The sequence below is a fragment of the Oncorhynchus masou genome, chromosome 15 (genome assembly GCF_036934945.1).
Source record: "Oncorhynchus masou masou isolate Uvic2021 chromosome 15, UVic_Omas_1.1, whole genome shotgun sequence".
Taxonomy (NCBI): domain Eukaryota; kingdom Metazoa; phylum Chordata; class Actinopteri; order Salmoniformes; family Salmonidae; genus Oncorhynchus; species Oncorhynchus masou.
The window spans coordinates 57,446,340-57,467,177 of NC_088226.1; the positions used below are offsets into that span (position 1 = coordinate 57,446,340).

The window sequence follows — 20,838 nt, forward strand, 5'->3', positions numbered from 1 at the left end:
CACACAGAAACTGTGTCAAAGGGTACCCTCATTCCCTGTTAATCTGCTATCAAACACAACAAGAGGATAGGAAAGTATAAACTGATCTATTCATCCATTCATCCATGAAGGTTCTTTTCTAGGCAGACAGACTTTCCTTAGTTGTCAGTCTTTCCCTGGCAATCAAATCTTTACAAACTGGCCAATGGGATGACAGCCCTGGAGTTGATTACTGGGTGTGCTGTGTTGGAGTTTAAACTTTGGACCTCAGAACAAGAGCAGGGAGATACAGTAGAGACATGGTAATCTGGAACAGAGCTCCTTCACAACAAAGGAAACAGAACACTTAACTGGATTTGTCTTATTTTGGGGAGTTCTGTCCTGTGCCACCCAAGTGCTGAAATTATGGACCACTATTCAGACCAGGTAACAGGGCCCATGTCTTAGTTTCTGTGTTTTTAGTGTCTCCTGGTTAATTTGTTTAGCAATTTATGTTATTAGGGCAGCCAAGGTTATATGTATCATCAAACAAGTTCAGAGGAGGTAACACACTGTATCTATGTGCCAGTGAATGGGGGTGGGTGCTTTGTGTAGTCTACAAAGGAATATGGGTGCTTGTGTAGCCTACAAAGGAATGTGAGTGCGTCGTGTAGCCTACAAAGGAATGTGGGTGTGTTGTGTAGCCTACAAAGGAATGTGGGTGCGTTGTGTAGCCTACAAAGGAATGTGGGTGCGTTGTGTAGCCTACAAAGGAATGTGGGTGCGTTGTGTAGCCTACAAAGGAATGTGGGTGCGTTGTGTAGCCTACAAAGGAATGTGGGTGCGTTGTGTAGCCTACAAAGGAATGTGGGTGTGTTGTGTAGCCTACAAAGGAATGTGGGTGCGTTGTGTAGCCTACAAAGGAATGTGGGTGTGTCGTGTAGCCTACAAAGGAATGTGGGTGCGTTGTGTAGCCTACAAAGGAATGTGGGTGCATTGTGTAGCCTACAAAGGAATGTGGGTGCTTTGTGTAGCCTATAAAGGAATGTGGGTGTGTTGTGTAGCCTACAAAGGAATGTGGGTGTGTTGTGTAGCCTATAAAGGAATGTGGGTGTGTTGTATAGCCTACAAAGGAATAGTCTTACACTTTTCTCCTTTCAAATGAATCAGAACTAGATCAACTTAATTTAACTCAAGGCATAGTCAAATTGATATATTTTTTTTTTTAGATAGGAGTGCCATGAGATAATGGTAATAAAAAGCATTAGTCCTGGGTATTATTGCTTTTACAGCCATCCTGTAAGGCTCTTTGTATGTTGTCTCTCAGTTGTAAATGTAGAGCAACATGTCATTAAGTGGCCTGTTCTGTTCCAGGGTTGCGACGGGATTGAACTGCTTGATTTGCTGTTTGATCAAAACAATGGCATCCTTCGTCACGAGGAGATGGGACACCATGACAACCATGCCTGGCCAATCCACGAGCCAAACGTGAGTGGAGTGAAATATCTAACTCTATTTTTATCCTGCAGTGTTTTTAAAATGTCCCCTTACCTGTGTCTACTATGTGATTCACATGTCTAGCCTGTCATTCTCAACCACTCTCTCCAGTTTGGCTGTACAATAATTATCACATTTGGTATGTCATTTGGCAGGTGTGTCCAGCAGAGCAACAAAGCGAGGACTTCCTGAATGCCCTCCTGAGTGGCAGTGGCTCAGTGTCGGGGTCCCCCCTGTGGTCTCCCTCTCCTAGTGACAGTGGCATCAGTGAGGATCCGCACTCGGATCAGTTGGACAGCCCCCAGCGCCCTGAGAGCCCTCCCATGGACCCCCACTTCATCCCCCTCAGCCACAAACCAAGTTCGCCCTGGATGCCAACTTCTCCATTGATATCAGTAAGACAAAGCTGGCAAAAAATGACTAAGCACAGAAAGTATAACAAAAACTTGGTTTAAAGTTTCATGGTAAAAAAAGCAACAGAGGCAGTTACATTATTACGTTATGCGGAATATGTGATTAAGTATTGCAATTTGTTAATGTCAAACATTGGAACAGAAGTTCATCCTTTGAAAGCAACACAGTCTCTGTTCTTATGCTCTATGTATTCATTAGGCAAAGGCCTACATTGTCTCAGTATCAACACATACACAGACAAATGATGGCATTTCTGTCTGGTCCCATCACGTCTCTCTGTGTGGTTACAGATGGCTGGGACTCAGGCTTCTACCCAGGCAGGACTGGGGGGACAGAGTGTTCCTCTGATGCACACACAACCCAGCTGTCTTCTGGCTTCCCCCTCACTGTCAAGGACCTACTGCTCTCTGGCACATCTGATCCGGTGAGTGATGATGAAGGGTGTGTTTGTGTGCGCTTGGGGGGAGTGTGTCTGTAATTGTTTTTATATAGGTGAGTGAGTGTGTTGGAGTAGAGAGAAATGGGTTAGAGGGGTAAAGTCATTCTATAAAAAATCAGGCAATGTAATTGGCATGAGCAATGCATGAAATGAGAGGGATCGAGGGCTATGCTCTCTGCCGTGTAACTCTGCACTCCCTCCATTCACTCTGAAAAACCAATTGCAGCTGGCCACTGGTTGTGATGCTGTACGTATGACTTACTGTATTAACATTTTCATCTCACTTCCAGCCCCCACAGCATTCCCAACAGTCCTTCCAAGAGTTGATTCTTAATGAGGATGAGAAAAAACTGCTGGCCAAGGAGGGGGTGACTCTGCCTAGCCAACTACCTTTCACAAAGGTCAAACTTTTTTGCACACTTTTCAACTTCACAGAACATCTTATGGCTCTTGAGTATTACCAAAGTGTGCAAACACGTTAAATATGTACTTCCTTTGTATGTTTCTATTAGTATGAGGAGAGGATTCTGAAGAAAATTCGCAGAAAGATCCGGAATAAGCAGTCGGCTCAGGAGAGCAGGAAGAAGAAAAAGGAATATATTGATGGTCTGGAGAGCAGGTACTGGCAATAGGCACTAAATAAATGGATAAGGCAGGGACTCACCGACCTCAATTCAAAGAAGACATGATCAATTCTGACTAGAACTGCCTAAAATCGATAAAGCACTTCTACAAACTAACAAGATATTTGAAACATATCACAGGGTGCTGAGCTCAATAAGTTAAAATCAAAGGTCCAATGCAGCCATTTTTATCTCAATATCAAATATCAAATAATTTATAGATAACAATTAAGTACCTTTCTGTGATTGTTTTCAAATAAAATGGTAAAAAATAAAGACATAACTTCTTAGCAAAGAGCAATTTCTGAGTGTGGAGAGGAAAACTAAAAACAAGCTGTTATTGGCAGAAAGGTTTGGAAGTCACGTTCTTATTCTTCAGGCTAGGGTCTATTTTTCTCCACTTCTTGTCTGACATGTCCAAGTAAACTACCTGTTGCTCAGGCCCTGAAGCCAGGATATGCATATAATTGGTATCATTGGAAAGAACACACTCTGACGCTTGTAGAAATGTTAAAATAATGTAGGAGACTATAACACAATACATATGGTAGGAGAAAATCCAAAGAAAAATCAACCTGATTTTTTTTTTTGAGAGAGCCCATGCTTTTACAATGGAAAGTATATGGGCATATCCAAATCCAACTCCCAGATTGCAATTACTATGGCTTCCACTAGATGTCAACAGTCTTTATTCAAGGTTTCAGGCTTGATTCTTCCAAAATGACAAAGAATAATGAGTTTTAGTACTGGGATGCAGACTTGGAAATTTGTGTATGCGCGTGCGAGAAAGAGGATGCACACCTGCTAATATTGGTTTCCTATTGAACATACTTCTTTCTGTATGAAATATTATAGTTTAATTACATTTTAGGGTATCTGAGGATTATTTAGAAACAGGTTTTGACTTGCTTTAACAAAGTTTAGCAGTAGCTTTTTAGATTCCTTTCTCTGCATGTTGAACGAGTGGATTACTCAAATCGATGGCGCCAACCAAACAGACTTTTTGGGATATAAAGAAGGATTTTATCTAACAAAATGACACCACATGCTTTAGCTGGGACCCTTTGGATGACAAATCAGAGGAAGATTTTCAAAAAGTAAGTGAATATTTAATCGCTATTTGTGAATTTATGAAACCTGTGCTGGTGGATAAAGATTTTGATGTGGGGCACCGTCCTCAAACAATCGTATGGCATGCTTTCGCTGTAAAGCCTATTGTAAATCGGACAATGGAGTTAGATTAACAAGAATTTAAGCTTTTAACCGATATAAGACAGTTGTATGTACCTAAATGTTTAATATCCATCATTTTTATTATTATTTATTTGAATTGCGTGCCCTCCAATTTTACCGGACTTTAGCGGGACAGCTAGCCCTAAGAAGATATAACTAATTTACCAGCTTGCAGGTGAAAACTGCATCCCACCAACACAGTCAGAAATTTAAGCCGATCTTTTCAAACAGTTCTTACACTAAAACAGCATTATCATAATTTTCACAATTTCACAATATTATTACAACTTCATAGTGTGGAAATATATATAAAACACAGGAAAATTACATTTTTGACTGCACTTGGCCTTTTTATACACTGCTCAAAAAAATAAAGGGAACACTAAAATAACACATCCTAGATCTGAATGAATGAAATATTCTTATTAAATACTTTTTTCTTTACTTAATCGAATGTGCTGACAACAAAATCACACAAAAATTATCAATGGAAATCATATTTATCAACACATGGAGGTCTGGATTTGGAGTCACACTCAAAATTAAAGTGGAAAACCACACTACAGGCTGATTCAGCTTTGATGTAATGTCCTTAAAACAAGTCAAAATGAGGCTCAGTAGTGTGTGTGGCCTCCACGTGCCTGTATGACCTCCCTACAACGCCTGGGCATGCTCCTGATGAGGTGGCGGATGGTCTCCTGAGGGATCTCCTCCTAGACCTGGACTAAAGCATCTGCCAACTCCTGGACAGTTTGTGGTGCAACGTGGCGCTGGTGGTAGAGCGAGACATGATGTCCCAGATGTGCTCAATTGGATTCAGGTCTGGGGAACGGGCGAGCCAGTCCATAGCATCAATGCCTTTCTCTTGCAGGAACTGCTGACACACTCCAGCCACATGAGGTCTAGCATTGTCTTGCATTAGGAGGAACCTAGGGCCAACCGCACCAGCATATGGTCTCACAAGGGGTCTGAGGATCTAATCTCGGTACCTAATGGCAGTCAGGCTACCTCTGGCGAGCACATGGAGGGCTGTGCGGCCCCCCCAAAAAATGCCACCTCACACCATGACTGACCCACCGCCAAACCGGTCATGCTGGAAGATGTTGCAGGCAGCAGAACGTTCTCCACGGCGTCTCCAGACTGTCACGTCTGTCACATGTGCTCAGTGTGAACCTGCTTTCATCTGTGAAGAGCACAGGGCGCCAGTGGCGAATTTGCCAATCTTGGTGTTCTCTGGCAAATGCCAAACGTCCTGCACAGTGTTGGGCTGTAAGCACAACCCCCACCTGTGGCCCTCCTACGGCCTCCTCCACGTCTCCTGATGTACTGACCTGTCTCCTGGTAGCGCCTCCATGCTCTGGACACTACGCTGACAGACACAGCAAACCTTCTTGCCACAGCTCACATTCATGTTCCATCCTGGATGAGCTGCACTACCTGAGCCACTTGTGTGGGTTGTAGACTCTGTCTCATGCTACCACTAGAGTGAAAGCACCGTCAGCATTCAAAAGTGACCAAAACATCAGCCAGGAAGCATAGGAACTAAGAAGTGGTCTGTGGTCCCCACCTGCAGAACCACTCCTTTATTGGGGGTGTCTTGCTAATTGCCTATAATTTCCACCTGTTGTCTATTCCATTTGCACAACAGCATGTGAAATGTATTGTCAATCAGTGTTGCTTCCTAAGTGGACAGTTTGATTTCACAGAAGTGTGATTGACTTGGAGTTACATTGTGTTGTTTAAGTGTTCCCTTTATTTTTTTGAGCAGTGTATATATATTTTTTTAATTTCACCTTTATTTAAATATGTAGGCCAGTTGAGAACAAGTTCTCATTTACAACTGCGACCTGGCCAAGATAAAGCAAAGCAGTGTGACAAAAAACAACACAGAGTTACACATAGGATAAACAAAAGTACAGTCAATAACACAAAAGCAAAGTCTATATACAGTGTGTGCAAATGTAAGGAGGTAGGGCAATAAATAGGCCATAGTAGCGAAGTAATTACAATTTAGCAAATTAACACTGAAGTGATGGATGTGCAGATGAAGATGTGCAAGTAGAAATACTAGTGTGCAAAAAAAGTAAATAAAAACAATTGTGGGATGAGGTAGGTAGTTGGGTGGGCTATTTACAGATGGTCTATGTACAGCTGCAGCGATCGGTAAGCTGCTCAGATAGCTGATGCTTAAAGTTAGTGAGGGAGATATAAGTGTCCAACTTCAGCGATTTTTGCAATTCGTTCCAGTCATTGGCAGCAGAGAACTGGAAGGGAAGGTGGCCAAAGTGTGTGTTGGCTTTGGGGATGACCAGTGAGATACATCTGATGGAGCGTGTGCTACAGGTGGGTGTTGTTATGGTGACCAGTGAGCTGAGATAAGGCGGAGCTTTACCTAGCAAAGACTTATAGATGGAGCCAGTGGGTCTGGCGACGAATATGTAGCGAGGGCCAGCTGACGAGAGCATAAAGGTTGCAGTGGTGGGTGGTATATGGGGCTTTGTTGACAAAACAGATGGCACTGTGATAGACTGCATCCAGTTTGCTGAGTAGAGTGTTGGAGGCTATTTTGTAAATGACATCGCCGAAGTTGAGGATCAGTAGAATAGTCAGTTTTACAAGGGTATGTTTGGCAGCGTGAGTGAAGGAGGCTTCTGTTACGAAATAGGAAGCCGATTCTAGATGTAATTTTGGATTGGAGATGCTTAATATGAGTCTGGAAGGAGAGTTTACAGTCTAACCAGACACCTAGGTATTTGTAGTTGTCCACATATTCTAAGTCAGAACCGTCCAGAGTAGTGATGCTAGTCAGGCGGGCGGGTGCGTGCAGCGATCGGTTGAAGAGCATGCACTTAGTTTTACTAGCGTTTAAGAGCAGTTGGAGGCCACGGAAGGAGTGCTGTATGACATTGAAGCTTGTTTGGAGGTTTGTTAACACAGTGTCCAAAGAAGGGCCAGATGTATACAGAATGGTGCCGTCTGCGTAGAGCAACATCATTGATATATACAGAGAAAAGAGTCGGCCTGAGAATTGAACCCTGTGGTGCCCCCATAGAGACTGCCAGAGTTCTGGACAACAGGCCCTCCACTTTGACACACAGAACTTTATCTGAGAAATAGTTGGTGAACCAGGCGAGGCAGTCATTTGAGAAATCAAGGCTGTTGAGTCTGCCAATAAGAATACGGTGATTGACAGAGTTGAAAGCCTTGGCCAGGTTGATGAAGACGGCTGCACAGTATTGTCTTTTATCGATGGCGGTTATGATATCGTTTAGTACCTTGAGCTTGGCTGAGGTGCACCTGTGACCAGCTGAGAAACCGGATTGCACAGAGGAGAAGGTACCATAGGATTCGAAATGGTCAGTGATCTGATGGATATAGGTCTGTAACAGTTTGGGTCTAGAGTGTCTCCCCCTTTAAAGAGGGGGATGACCGCGGCAGCTTTCCAATCTTCAGGAATCTCTGACGATACGAAAGGGAGGTTCAACAGACAATAATAGGGGTTGTAACCATGGCGGCGGATAAGTTTAGAAAGAGAGGGTCCAGATTGTCTTGCCCAGCTTATTTGTACAGGTCCAGGTTTTGCAGCTCTTTCAGAACATCTGCTATCTGGATTTGGGTGAAGGAGAAGCTGGGGAGCTTGGGCAAGTAGCTGTGGGGGGGTGCGGAGCTGTTGGCCAGGTTTGGGGTAGCCAGGAGGAAAGCATGGCCTGCCGTAGAGAGATGCTTGTTGAAATTCTCGATTATCGTGGATTTTATCGGTGGTGACAGTGTTTCCTAGCCTCAGTGCAGAGGGCAGCTGGGAGGAGGTGCTCTTGTTCTCCATGGACTTTACAGTGTCCCATAACCTTTTGGAGTTAGAGCTACAAGATGCAAATTTCTGTTTGAAAAATCTAGCCTTTGCTTTCCTAACTGACTGTGTGTATTGGTTCCTGACTTCCCTGAAAAGTTGCATATCGCGGGGACGATTCGATGCTAGTGCAGTATGCCACAGGATGTTTTTGTGCTGGTCGAGGGCAGTCAGGTCTGGAGTGCACCAAGGGCTATACCTATTCTTAGTTCTACATTTTTTTAAAAGGGCATGCTTATTTAAGATGGAGAGGAAATTACTTTTAAAGAACAACCAGGCATCCTCAACTGACGGGATGAGGTCAATATCCTTCCAGGATACCCGGGCCAGGTCGATTAGAAAGGCCTGCTTGCAGAAGTGTTTTATGAAGCGTTTGCCAGTGATGAGGGGACTAGACCCATAATGAATGCAGGGAATGAGGCAGTGATTGCTGAGATCCTGATTGAAAACAGCAGTGGTGTATTTGGAGGGCAAGTTGGTCAGGATAATATCCTTGAGGGTGCCCATGTTTACGGATTTATGGTTGTACCTGTTTGGTTCCTTGATAATTTGTGTGAGATTGAGGGCATCTTGCTTAGATTGTATGGCGGACGGGGTGTTAAGCATATCCCAGTTTAGGTCACCTAACAGAACGAACTCTGAAGATAGATTGGAGGCAATCAATTCACATAGGGTGTCTAGGGCACAGCTGGGAGCTGAGGGGGGTCTATAACAGGTGGCAACAGTGAGAGACATATTTCTGGAGAGATTCATTTTCAAAATTAGAAGCTCAAACCGTTTGGGCATAGACCTGAAAGGTATGACAGAACTGCAGTAGATTGCAACTCCTCCCCCTTTGGCAGTTCTATCTTGATGGAAAATGTTGTAGTTGGGAAGGAAATCTCAGAATTTTTGGTGGCCTTCCTAAGCCAGGATTCTGACACGACAAGGACATCAGGTTTGGCGGAGTGTGCTAAAACAGTGAGTAAAACAAACTTAGGGAGGAGGCTTCTGATGTTAACATGCATGAAACCAAGGCTTTTACGGTTACAGAAGTCAACAAATGAGAGCGCCTGGGGACACACAGGGCCTGGGTTAACCTCTACATCACCCGAGGAACAGAGGAGGAGTAGGATGAGGGTACGGCTAAAGGCTATCAAAACTGGTTGTCTACTGCGTTGGGGACAGAGAATAAAAGGAGCAGATTTCTGGGCTTGGTAGAATAGATTCAGGGCATAATGTACAGTGGAGTTAAACCTAGGCATTGAGTGACGATAAGAGAGGTTGCATATCTGGAGGCACTAGTTATGTTAGGTGAGGTCACCCCATGTGTGGGAGGTAGGACAAAAGAGGTATCTGAGGCATGTTGAGTGGGGCTAGGGGCTCTGCAGTAAAATAAAACAATGATGACTACCCTAAACAACAGTATACATATTGACATTAGAGAGAGACATAAAGCAAGGCATAAAGCAATCACAGTTGTTGATTGGGAAAGCTAGCCAAGACAACGGGTAAGACAGCAACAGCTAATCAGCTTAGACAACAACAGGTAAAATGGTGATGAATGGGCAGAGAAGGTCAGTTAACTACACACAGGGCCTGAGTTCGAGGCTGGGGCAGACAGATAAACAAAACAAACAAAATGGAGTCCTGTGATTAAGGCGGAAGAAATTCAGCTTGTCACCATGAACACTCACAAACTTCTACAGATGCACAATCGAGAGCATCCTGTCGGGCTGTATCACCGCCTGGTACGGCAACTGCTTCGCCCACAACCGTAAGGCTCTCCAGAGGGTAGTGAGGTCTGCACAACGCATCACCGGGGGAAAACTACCTACCCTCCAGGACACCTACACCACCCGATGTCACAGGAAGGCCATAAAGATCATCAAGGACAACAACCACCCGAGCCACTGCCTGTTCACCCCGCTATCATCCAGAATGCGAGGTCAGTACAGGTGCATCAAAGCTGGGACCGAGAGACTGAAAAATAACTTCTATCTCAAGGCCATCAGACTGTTAAACAGCCACAAACAGCCACCAGCCACCACTAACATTGAGTGGCTGCTGCCAACACACTGACTCAACTCCAGCCACTTTAATAATGGAAATTGATGTAAAATATATCACTAGCCACTTTAAACAATGCTACTTAATATAATGTTTACATACCCTACATTATTCATCTCATATGTATATGTATATACTGTACTCTATCATCTACTGGATCTTTATGTAATACATGTATCACTAGCCACTTTAAAACCTGTCTGGCCCACCCGGGATGCAACCGCACCCCCTGCCAACAATAAATGCAAATGCGCTACGCCAAATGCTAATAGCACTCGTTAAAACTCAAACGTTCATTAAAATTCACATGCAGGGTACCCAATTCAAGCTACACTCGATGTGAATCTAGCCAACGAGTCAGATTTGTAAAATGCTTTTCGGCAAAAGCATGAGTAGCTATTATCTGATAGCATGCAACATGCCGAAATACCAGAAGGGGATGTAAACAAAGGAATTAGCGTAGCCGGCGCTACACAAAACGCAGAAATAAAATATAAAACATTCATTACCTTTGACGAGATTCTTTGTAGGCACTCCTATATGTCCCATAAACATCACAATTGGGTCTTTTTTTCGATTAAATCGGTCCTTGTGTACCCAAAATGTCCATTTATGAAGACCATCAGATCCAGGAAAAACACATTTTTTAAACGCAACGTTATTTTTTTAAATTAAAAAAGTTGCCTAAAAACTTTGACAAAACACTTCAAACTACTTCTGTAATCCAAGTTTAGGTTAGTAAACGTTAATAAACGATCAAATTGATCATGGAGCGATCTGTATTCAATAACTAGAAGTAAATAAAGCGAAGTCCAGTCCCCCACGGACATTTTTTTCAGTTGCGCACCGGATGAGCGATTGACTATCCTAGGTATTACTAAACGTTAATAAACGATCAAATTGATCACGGAGCGATCTGTATTCAATAGGCACAAGAACTTTTCCGGTTCCATTGTTTACAGCTGTGGACTTGACAACCGGATGTGGCTATTACTCAGATGACCAACAATTTAGTTGAATCGAAATCACAACACTGGCGACATCGTGTGGAAGCTATAGGAACTGTATTCTCAGCCTTAAGTATTTTTCCTTCCAATAGACAATACATGGACTGGCGGATTGATTTTTTCTCCGTCGATTTAGTGACCAGGTCTTCTGGCGATTTTGACCACGGAACTCATTCTGTTATAGTCACAGACACCATTGAACCAGTTCTAGAAACTTCAGAGTGTTTTCTATGCACACATACTAATCATATGCATATACTATATTCCTGGCATGAGTAGCAGGACGTTGAAATGTTGCGCAATTTTTAACAGAATGTTGAAAAAAGTAGCCCGATCTCTAAGAGGTTTTAAACTATGCCACTTTGTTTACATACCCTACATTACTCATCTCATATGTATATACTGTACTCGATACCATCTACTGCATCTTGCCTATGCCGTTCTGTACCATCACTCATTCACATATCTTTATGTATATATTATTTATCCCTTTACACTTGTGTGTATAAGGTAGTAGTTTTGGAATTGTTAGGTTAGATTACTCGTTGGTTATTACTGCATTGTCGGAACTAGAAGCACAAGCATTTCGCTCCACTCGCATTAACATCTGCTAACCATGTGTATGTGACAAATAAATTTGATTTGATTATCCAGGGTAAAAGCGACTGGTGTCTGAGGTAAAAGCCGCTAGCAGTGGCTAACAATGACTAAATAGCTAGTAGCTAATTAGCTGGTTAGCATCTGATGGCTAGCATCTGATGGAGTTTCTAGCTATAAGGTCTACAAATAGCGGATCCGTATCACATTGGGTAAGACGTGTTGCCGGAAGGTATTTTTAATGGAAAAATGGAAAAAGAAACAGTGTGTGAAAGCTCAGACACACTGGTAGGATTGTCAAACGTTTGCATGCCAAACGTTTGCATTTACAATACTTAGCACCTCTGAACAGAGTGTCGGCAGTCAATCTTTATTGTGTTCACACAGCAAAGACCTTGGAAGTCGTCAGCCACTCAGCCATGTAAAATACTCCAAACCAGAAGGTGTCAATAGTGTTGTTTGGCAATGCATATCCGTGCGTATTGCCTGTGGTCTAGATTCCAAGCTATCTGTGTTAATGTTTCTATTTTGTAGAAAGCCCTTGTTGGTACGAACCAGATGGCCACAGCTAGATAACTACCTGGCAAAACGATGAAGAAACAATTCAATTCACTCTCCATAATCCCAAACCGCCAGTGCCAGCCCATAGCCAAATGTTTCACGAGCTAGCTAATGTTAGCATATTCACTAGCTAGCACAAAATAGCTAGCTAGCTTAGGACACTGCAAAAACTCAGTAGCTAACACTGGCAGCTGTCTCATTGAAACTAGCTAATCCATTGTGATTGAATTATAACAGCAATACTAGCTACAGTGTTTCGCTAGCTTGGAGTAAGTATTTAGTGTTGTGTGCATTGCGTCTGTGCACTTAGCTAGCTCCTATCCCATAGCCTATATTGTATATGAAGTGTGACTGGCTCATCTGTGGATGTACAGAGAAAATTACACATTTTTTAAATTATTTTGTTGGGGTACGTGCTCTCCGATTGGATCAAAGTTAAGTTGTTGGCCACTGACGAGCATTGCGATTCAACAAGTAGAATCGGTAGGTTTGTCGCTACAGGGTCGGCCCGCAGCACGTCCCACTTTAGTTCTAGCAAGAGATAGAACGGCCTCCCCCTGTGATATGTACTTATCGGCAGTCTACCGGTAGTGAGATTATTGATCAAATCAAATCAAATTTATTTATATAGCCCTTCGTACATCAGCTGATATCTCAAAGTGAGGTACAGAAACCCAGCCTAAAACCCCAAACAGCAAGCAATGCAGGTGTAGAAGCACGGTGGCTAGGAAAAACTCCCTAGAAAGGCCAAAACCTAGGAAGAAACCTAGAGAGGAACCAGGCTATGTGGGGTGGCCAGTCCTCTTCTGGCTGTGCCGGGTGGAGATTATAACAGAACATGGCCAAGATGTTCAAATGTTCATAAATTACCAGCATGGTTGAATAATAATAAGGCAGAACAGTTGAAACTGGAGCAGCAGCACTGCCAGGTGGACTGGGGACAGCAAGGAGTCATCATGTCAGGTAGTCCTGAGGCATGGTCCTAGGGCTCAGGAAAGAGAAAGAGAAAGAAAGAGAGAAAGAGAGAATTAGAGAAAGCACACAGGACACCGAATAGGACAGGAGAAGTACTCCAGATATAACAAACTGACCCTAGCCCCCCGACACATAAACTACTGCAGCATAAATACTGGAGGCTGAGACAGGAGGGGTCAGGAGACACTGTGGCCCCATCCGAGGACACCCCCGGACAGGGCCAAACAGGAAGGATATAACCCCACCCACTTTGCCAAAGCACAGCCCCCACACCACTAGAGGGATATCTTCAACCACCAACTTACCATTCTGAGACAAGGCTGAGTATAGCCCACAAAGATCTCTGCCATGGCACAACCCAATTGGGGGCGCCAACCCAGACAGGATGACCACATAAGTGAATCAACCCACTCAGGTGACGCACCCCTTCCAGGGACGGCATGAGAGAGCCCCAGTAAGCCAGTGACTCAGCCCCTGTAATAGGGTTAGAGGCAGAGAATCCCAGTGGAAAGAGGGGAACCGGCCAGGCAGAGACAGCAAGGGCGGTTCGTTGCTCCAGTGCCTTTCCGTTCACCTTCCCACTCCTGGGCCAGACTACACTCAATCATATGACCCACTGAAGAGATGAGTCTTCAGTAAAGACTTAAAGGTTGAGACCGAGTTTGCGTCTCTGACATGGGTAGGCAGACTGTTCCATAAAAATGGAGCTCTATAGGAGAAAGCCCTGCCTCCAGCTGTTTGCTTAGAAATTCTAGGGACAATTAGGAGGCCTGCGTCTTGTGACCATAGCGTACGTGTAGGTATGTACGGCAGGACCAAATCAGAGAGATAGGTAGGAGCAAGCCCATGTAATGCTTTGTAGGTTAGCTGTAAAACCTTGAAATCAGCCCTTGCTTTGACAGGAAGCCAGTGTAGGGAGGCTAGCACTGGAGTAATAGGATTAAATTTTTTTGTTCTAGTCAGGATTCTAGCAGCCGTATTAGCACTAACTGAAGTTTATTTAGTGCTTTATCCGGGTAGCCGGAAAGTAGAGTATTGCAGTAGTCTAACCTAGAAGTGACAAAAGCATGGATTAATTTTTCTGCATCATTTTTGTACAGAAAGTTTCTGATTTTTGCAATGTTATGTAGATTAAAAAAAGCTGTCCTTGAAATGGTCTTGATATGTTCTTCAAAAGAGAGATCAGGGTCCAGAGTAACGCCGAGGTCCTTCACAGTTTTATTTGAGACGACTGTACAACCATTAAGATGAATTGTCAGATTCAACAGAAGATCTCTTTGTTTCTTGGGACCTAGAACAAGCATCTCTGTTTTGTCCGAATTTAAAAGTAGAAAGTTTGCAGACCAATTTGGGTTTCCAATCTCTCCAAAAGAATGTGGTGATCGATGGTATCAAAAGCAGCACTAAGGTCTAGGAGCACGAGGACAGATGCAGAGCCTCGGTCCGATGCCATTAAAATGTAATTTACCACCTTCACAAGTGCAGTCTCAGTGCTATGATGGGGTCTAAAACCAGACTGAAGCATTTTGTATACATTGTATGTCTTCAGGAAGGCAGTGAGTTGCTGCGCAACAGCCTTTTCTAAAAATTTTGAGAGGAATGGAAGATTCGATATAGGCCGATAGTTTTTAATATTTTCTGGGTCAAGGTTTGGCTTTTTCAAGAGAGGCTTTATTACTGCCACTTTTAGTGAGTTTGGTACACATCCGGTGGATAGAGAGCCGTTTATTATGTTCAACATAGGAGGGCCAAGCACAGGAAGCAGCTCTTTCAGTAGTTTAGTTGGAATAGGGTCCAGTATGCAGCTTGAAGGTTTAGATGCCATGATTATTTTCATCATTGTGTCAAGAAATATAGTACTAAAACACTTGAGCGTCTCTCTTGATCCTAGGTCCTGGAAGAGTTGTGCAGACTCAGGACAACTGAGCTTTGAAGGAATACGCAGATTTAAAGAGGAATCCGTAATTTGCTTTCTAATAATCATAATCTTTTCCTCAAAGAAGTTCATGAATGTATCACTGCTAAAGTGAAAGCCATCCTCTCTTGGGGAATGCTGCATTTTAGTTAGCTTTGCGACAGTATCAAAAAGGAATTTCGGATTGTTCTTATTTTCCTCAATTAAGTTAGAAAAATAGGATGATCGAGCAGCAGTAAGGGCTCTTCGGTACTGCACGGTACTGTCTTTCCAAGCTAGTCGGAAGACTTCCAGTTTGGTGTGGCGCCATTTCCGTTCCAATTTTCTGGAAGCTTGCTTCAGAGCTCGGGTATTTTCTGTGTACCAGGGAGCTAGTTTCTTATGAGAAATGTTTTTAGTTTTTAGGGGTGCAACTGCATCTAGGGTATTGCGCAAGGTTAAATTGAGTTCCTCAGTTAGGTGGTTAACTGATTTTTGTCCTCTGGCGTCCTTGGGTAGACAGAGGGAATCTGGAAGGACATCAAGGAATCTTTGTCTGTGAATTTATAGCACGACTTTTGATGTTCCTTGGTTGGGGTCTGAGCAGATTATTTGTTGCAATTGCAAATAAAATGGTGGTCCGATAGTCCAGGATTATGATTAAAAAGATTAAGATCCACAACATTTATTCCATGGGACAAAACTAGGTCCAGAGTATGACTGTGACAGTGAGTGGGTCCAGAGACATGTTGGACAAAACCCACTGAGTCGATGATGGCTCCGAAAGCCTTTTGGAGTGGGTCTGTGGACTTTTCCATGTGAATATTAAAGTCATCAAAGATTTGAATATTATCTGCTATGACTACAAGGTCCGATAGGAATTCAGGGAACTCAGTGAGGAACGCTGTATATGGCCCAGGAGGCCTGTAAACAGTAGCTATAAAAAGTGATTGAGTAGGCTGCATAGATTTCATGGAAGCTCAAAAGACGAAAACGTCATTTTTTTTTGTAAATTGAAATTTGCTATCGGAAATGTTAGCAACACCTCCGCCTTTGCGGGATGCACGGGGGATATGGTCACTAGTGTAGCCAGGAGGTGAGGCCTCATTTAACACAGTAAATTCATCAGGCTTAAGCCATGTTTCAGTCAGGCCAATCACATCAAGATTATGATCAGTGATTAGTTCATTGACTATAATTGCCTTTGAAGTAAGGGATCTAACATTAAGTAGCCCTATTTTGAGATGTGAGGTATCATGATCTCTTTCAATAATGACAGGAATGGAGGTGGTCTTTATCCTAGTGAGATTGCTAAGGCGAACACCGCCATGTTTAGTTTTGCCCAACCTAGGTCAAGGCACAGACACGGTCTCAATGGTGATAGCTGAGCTGACTACACTGACTGTGCTAGTGGCAGACTCCACTATGCTGGCAGGCTGGCTAACAGCCTGCTGCCTGGCCTGCACCCTATTTCATTGTGGAGCTAGAGGAGTTAGAGCCCTGTCTATGTTGGTAGATAAGATGAGAGCACCCCTCCAGCTAGGATGGAGTCCGTCACTCCTCAGCAGGTCAGGCTTGGTCCTGTTTGTGGGTGAGTCCCAGAAAGAGGGCCAATTATCTACAAATTCTATCTTTTGGGAGGGGCAGAAAACAGTTTTCAACCAGTGATTGAGTTGTGAGACTCTGCTGTAGAGCTCATCACTCCCCCTAACTGGGAGGGGGCCAGAGACAATTACTTGATGCCGACACATCTTTCTAGCTGATTTACACGCAGAAGCTATGTTGCGCTTGGTGATCTCTGACTGTTTCATTCTAACATCGTTGGTGCCGACGTGGATAACAATATCTCTATACTCTCTACACTCGCCAGTTTTAGCTTTAGCCAGCACCATCTTCAGATTAGCCTTAACGTCGGTAGCCCTGCCCCCTGGTAAACAGTGTATGATCGCTGGATGATTTGTTTTAAGTCTAATACTGCGGGTAATGGAGTCGCCAATGACTAGAGTTTTCAATTTGTTAGAGCTAATGGTGGGAAGCTTCGGCGTCTCAGACCCCGTAACGGGAGGAGTAGAGACCAGAGAAGACTCGGCCTCTGACTCCGACTCGCTGCTTAATGGGGAAAACCGGTTGAAAGTTTCTGTCGGCTGAATGAGCGACACCGGTTGAGCATACCTACAGCATTTCCTTCCAGAAACCGTGAGAAAGTTATCCGGCTGCGGGGACTGTGCCAGGGGATTTATACTACTATCTGTACTTACTGGTGGCACAGACGCTGTTTCATCCTTTCCTACACTGAAATTTCCCTTGCCTAACGATTGCGTCTGAAGCTGGGCTAGTAGCACAGCTATCCTCGCCGTAAGGCGATCGTTCTCCTGTATATTATGAGTACAGAGACTGCAATTAGAAGGCATCATGTTAATGTTACTACTTAGCTTCGGCTGTTGGAAGTCCTGACGAACCGTGTCCAGATAAAGCGTCCGGAGTGAAAAAGTTGAGGGAAAAAACAAAAATATAAACGGTAATTAAAAAGTAAAAACCGTAAAGTTGTCAGGTAGCAAAATAGGTTGGCAACAAAACGCACAGCAACTCGTAAACAAGTCTGTTTCTGATGTGTTTCTGCTTAAGTTGCGTGGCACAGAGAAACTTCACAGGGCCCACTGCTGTCAGAAATGTGTAATTCAGTATACTTGACTGTCACATTATGATCAAATTCTACAAAAGGGTTTTTCAGTGTGGTAGTTCGAGTGACAGCGAGCTAGTATGTTTGTTGGACTGATCAAGCAGCAGCAGCTCCTCAGTCTCATTTGGGAAATTCCCTTGTTGTTTGTCTTCCAGGATGGCTGCCTGCAACACACACAACCAGGAGCTACAGAGGAAAGTGTTCCAGCTGGAGAAATACAATACGTGAGGGATCTCCACACTAATCTGCTCTCCCTGCTCTGTTTCTGCCTCCGTACACCCGGTCGCAACATTTGCTAATTGAACCTTTGTGTCTCCCAGGTCTCTGATGGGGCAGCTGCAGACTCTGGTCATGGGTGGCTCCAAAAAGACCGCCCAGACTGGGACTTGTGTCCTGGTAAGGAGAAGTGTCACTTTAAGAAACAGTTTTACTAGATCAGGCCATACACCATGTGAAATTAGAGAGAGACCGACAGGTGGAGTGAGAGAAAGATGTATGCCAGATAAACAGATGTAAATACAGACACAGATACACTCCAGAGAGGCAAACCATTGATTCCCTTGTCTACAACATAATTGGACAGAACAAAAATCACACCACATCAGTGCAAGCAGTAATTAGACTTGTAAATCCACTATGAATATGAATGAGTTTGTTTCTCTTCTAATACCTTTCGGAAAAGGCAAACATTTTAATTATAAGGATAGTGTGTTCAAGCCTTGTGACTTTGATGCCCATGTACTGGGATGAGCTGAAAAGTTCTAAACAACAGTTACTGAAAAAGTGAGTCTTCCACTCTGGAACTCCACAGGGGAGTGGAAGCTCTCCCTAATGGCTAAACCTTATTAACTTTGGCAAAGAGCAAATTGTGATTTTTACCCTTCTCTTTTTCCCCAGGTACTGCTCCTGTCCTTCTCCATCATCCTCTTCCCCAGCCTGAACCCTTTTGCCAAGGTCAGCCAAGGAGGGGACTTCAGCTCAGTGAGGGGTGAGTCAGCCTCCTGCACTGTCTGGCCAAACCTCGCCCTGCCACCCCATACCCCCTGCCTCAAATCACAGCTGGAGAGCTGAATAGACTAGAGCTCCTCTCACTCCTACTGCCAGATGCTGCTACGACGCCACTGTTAAAACAACTCTGCAGAGCAAGGCAGCCCACCAATTCACATCAAAGAGCTGAGCTGGCAACCCTCAGCACAGAAACCATGTATTATTGATTATTGAGCACTCTTCTCATCAGCCTGTCTGACTGTAAAATTCCTCTCAACAGTTGAAGGAACTGTTGGATAAAATATGAAATGGACTTCAAAGATATCTAATGGTCTCATCAATGGTTTAAAATTGTGAATTAATTAAATGTAATTTGTCATCTTTACCGACTGTTTGTTAGCTCTATGAATATAATAAATTCATAGTTGTCTTTAGGTAATTGTACAACTGAAGACCAAGGTACAAGATTGTTGAGGGTGGCTTACAGTTAACGACTTAAAGTTGGACTGGGGATGTATGTACTGTCACACATACATCAACATTTAATGACTGGAATACATACTCACCTGTAACCTGTGTCCCTCTCGCCCCTGCAGTCCAGTCACGGTCCCTGCACAACCTCCAGTCCTCCAGAGTGCTACATGTGATCGACCAGCTGTACCAAACTGCAGACGACAAGGCCAAGCCTCCAGACAACCATGTCCTGGGAGACCAGGGTGTGGATGCGATTATGTCTCTGCTGGGAAAACTGGGCACTGGTCACGGCAGCCAAGGACTGCCCAATTTTGACCCCATGTCTCAAAATAATAGCATGGATGAGCAAGTCCATTTCCAGGGAGACCCCATTACTGGCCATATAGCTACAGTGACTTGGAATCCACACCGCAGAGCCACACTACGCCCACATGCTGATGACATGTGATTTGGAGAGAGTATTCCCAGCAGGATTTCTCTGTTCTGCTCCCATCTCCAGACACTTCATATCATGAAACAGAGTAGCGCACGCCTAAGGCTCTTGTTTACACTATGAGTTGGGGAATAATAAATACATTATTTTGCCTGTTATATTATATATGTGTGTGTGTGTGTATATCCTTTTTTTCTTGTTTTTTATTCTGTTTTGTATTGTTTTAAATGCGGAAGACACATTTCAGTTGCACAACTGACTAGGTATCCCCCATTCCCTTATTTGACCAAGTTGACTTGAATGACTTGTGTGTGTGTGTGTGTGTGCATGTCTGCAGACGCACACCGCAACGATTGTTTGTGTAAATCGTTATCTGCCGTGGTGCCTCTCATCTCTCAGCCTTTAATCATGGGGAGAGTAGCTCAGCAACCAGCATTTTTAATCAGCTTCTCTGTGACCCACTTTGATTGTCCATCTTCCACCAGCATAGTGGGATATGACCTGTGGTAGGAGAACTCTAAGTCAGACCCTGAGAAAGGGACAAAAAAAGGACACAGTCAAAGAGATGTCCTTGTTTTCACTTGTTTAAAGGGGCAATCCAGGATTGAAGCATACATTTTTGGACTTTTAAATTAACAGTACCATTGATTATTTCTGAATTGAATTTATAAATGCTTCACGAGATTATTTCAACTCTCTTAACCCATCAGGACCCAAAATATAAGCTTGTTTTACATCATTTAAACACTGTGTAGATTCTCATGGATGGTCAGTCCATGCATCAATAGCTCCTTGCATCAATAGTTCTGTCTGAATTGGTGAGTGGTTACATTACTCCAGCCCCATCCCTCAGCTGTTTACCAAAACAAGTGGCAAATCCCAGATTGCCCCGTTAATCCTGCAAATTGCTTTTCTGTTTTAAAGTGCATTGCTGAACCAGACAAACTCAGTGCTTGTATTAAACGCCATGAACAGCTATTGAGTGGTTTAAACTTTATTTTTGCTTATTTATTTTTGAATGAGAGTCACGTGGGTAAATGAAACCAAACCAAACATGATTAATACCTCCTTTCACTTTGGTGGAGTGGAGTAAAATTTCATTGTCTCCATCAGGAAAGGGACAACAGAAAGAAAAGTTCCATTTGTGATTTCATGCCAAGTTGTGGTTCT

At 43.6% G+C, this 20,838-nt stretch overlaps 1 pseudogene; it reads left to right on the plus strand.

Annotated features, from left to right (window-relative positions):
• Positions 1 to 251: 251 nt before the first annotated feature.
• Positions 252 to 20,646, plus strand: LOC135556533 (cyclic AMP-responsive element-binding protein 3-like protein 3-B; annotated as a pseudogene).
• The last annotated feature ends 192 nt before the right edge of the window (positions 20,647 to 20,838 follow it).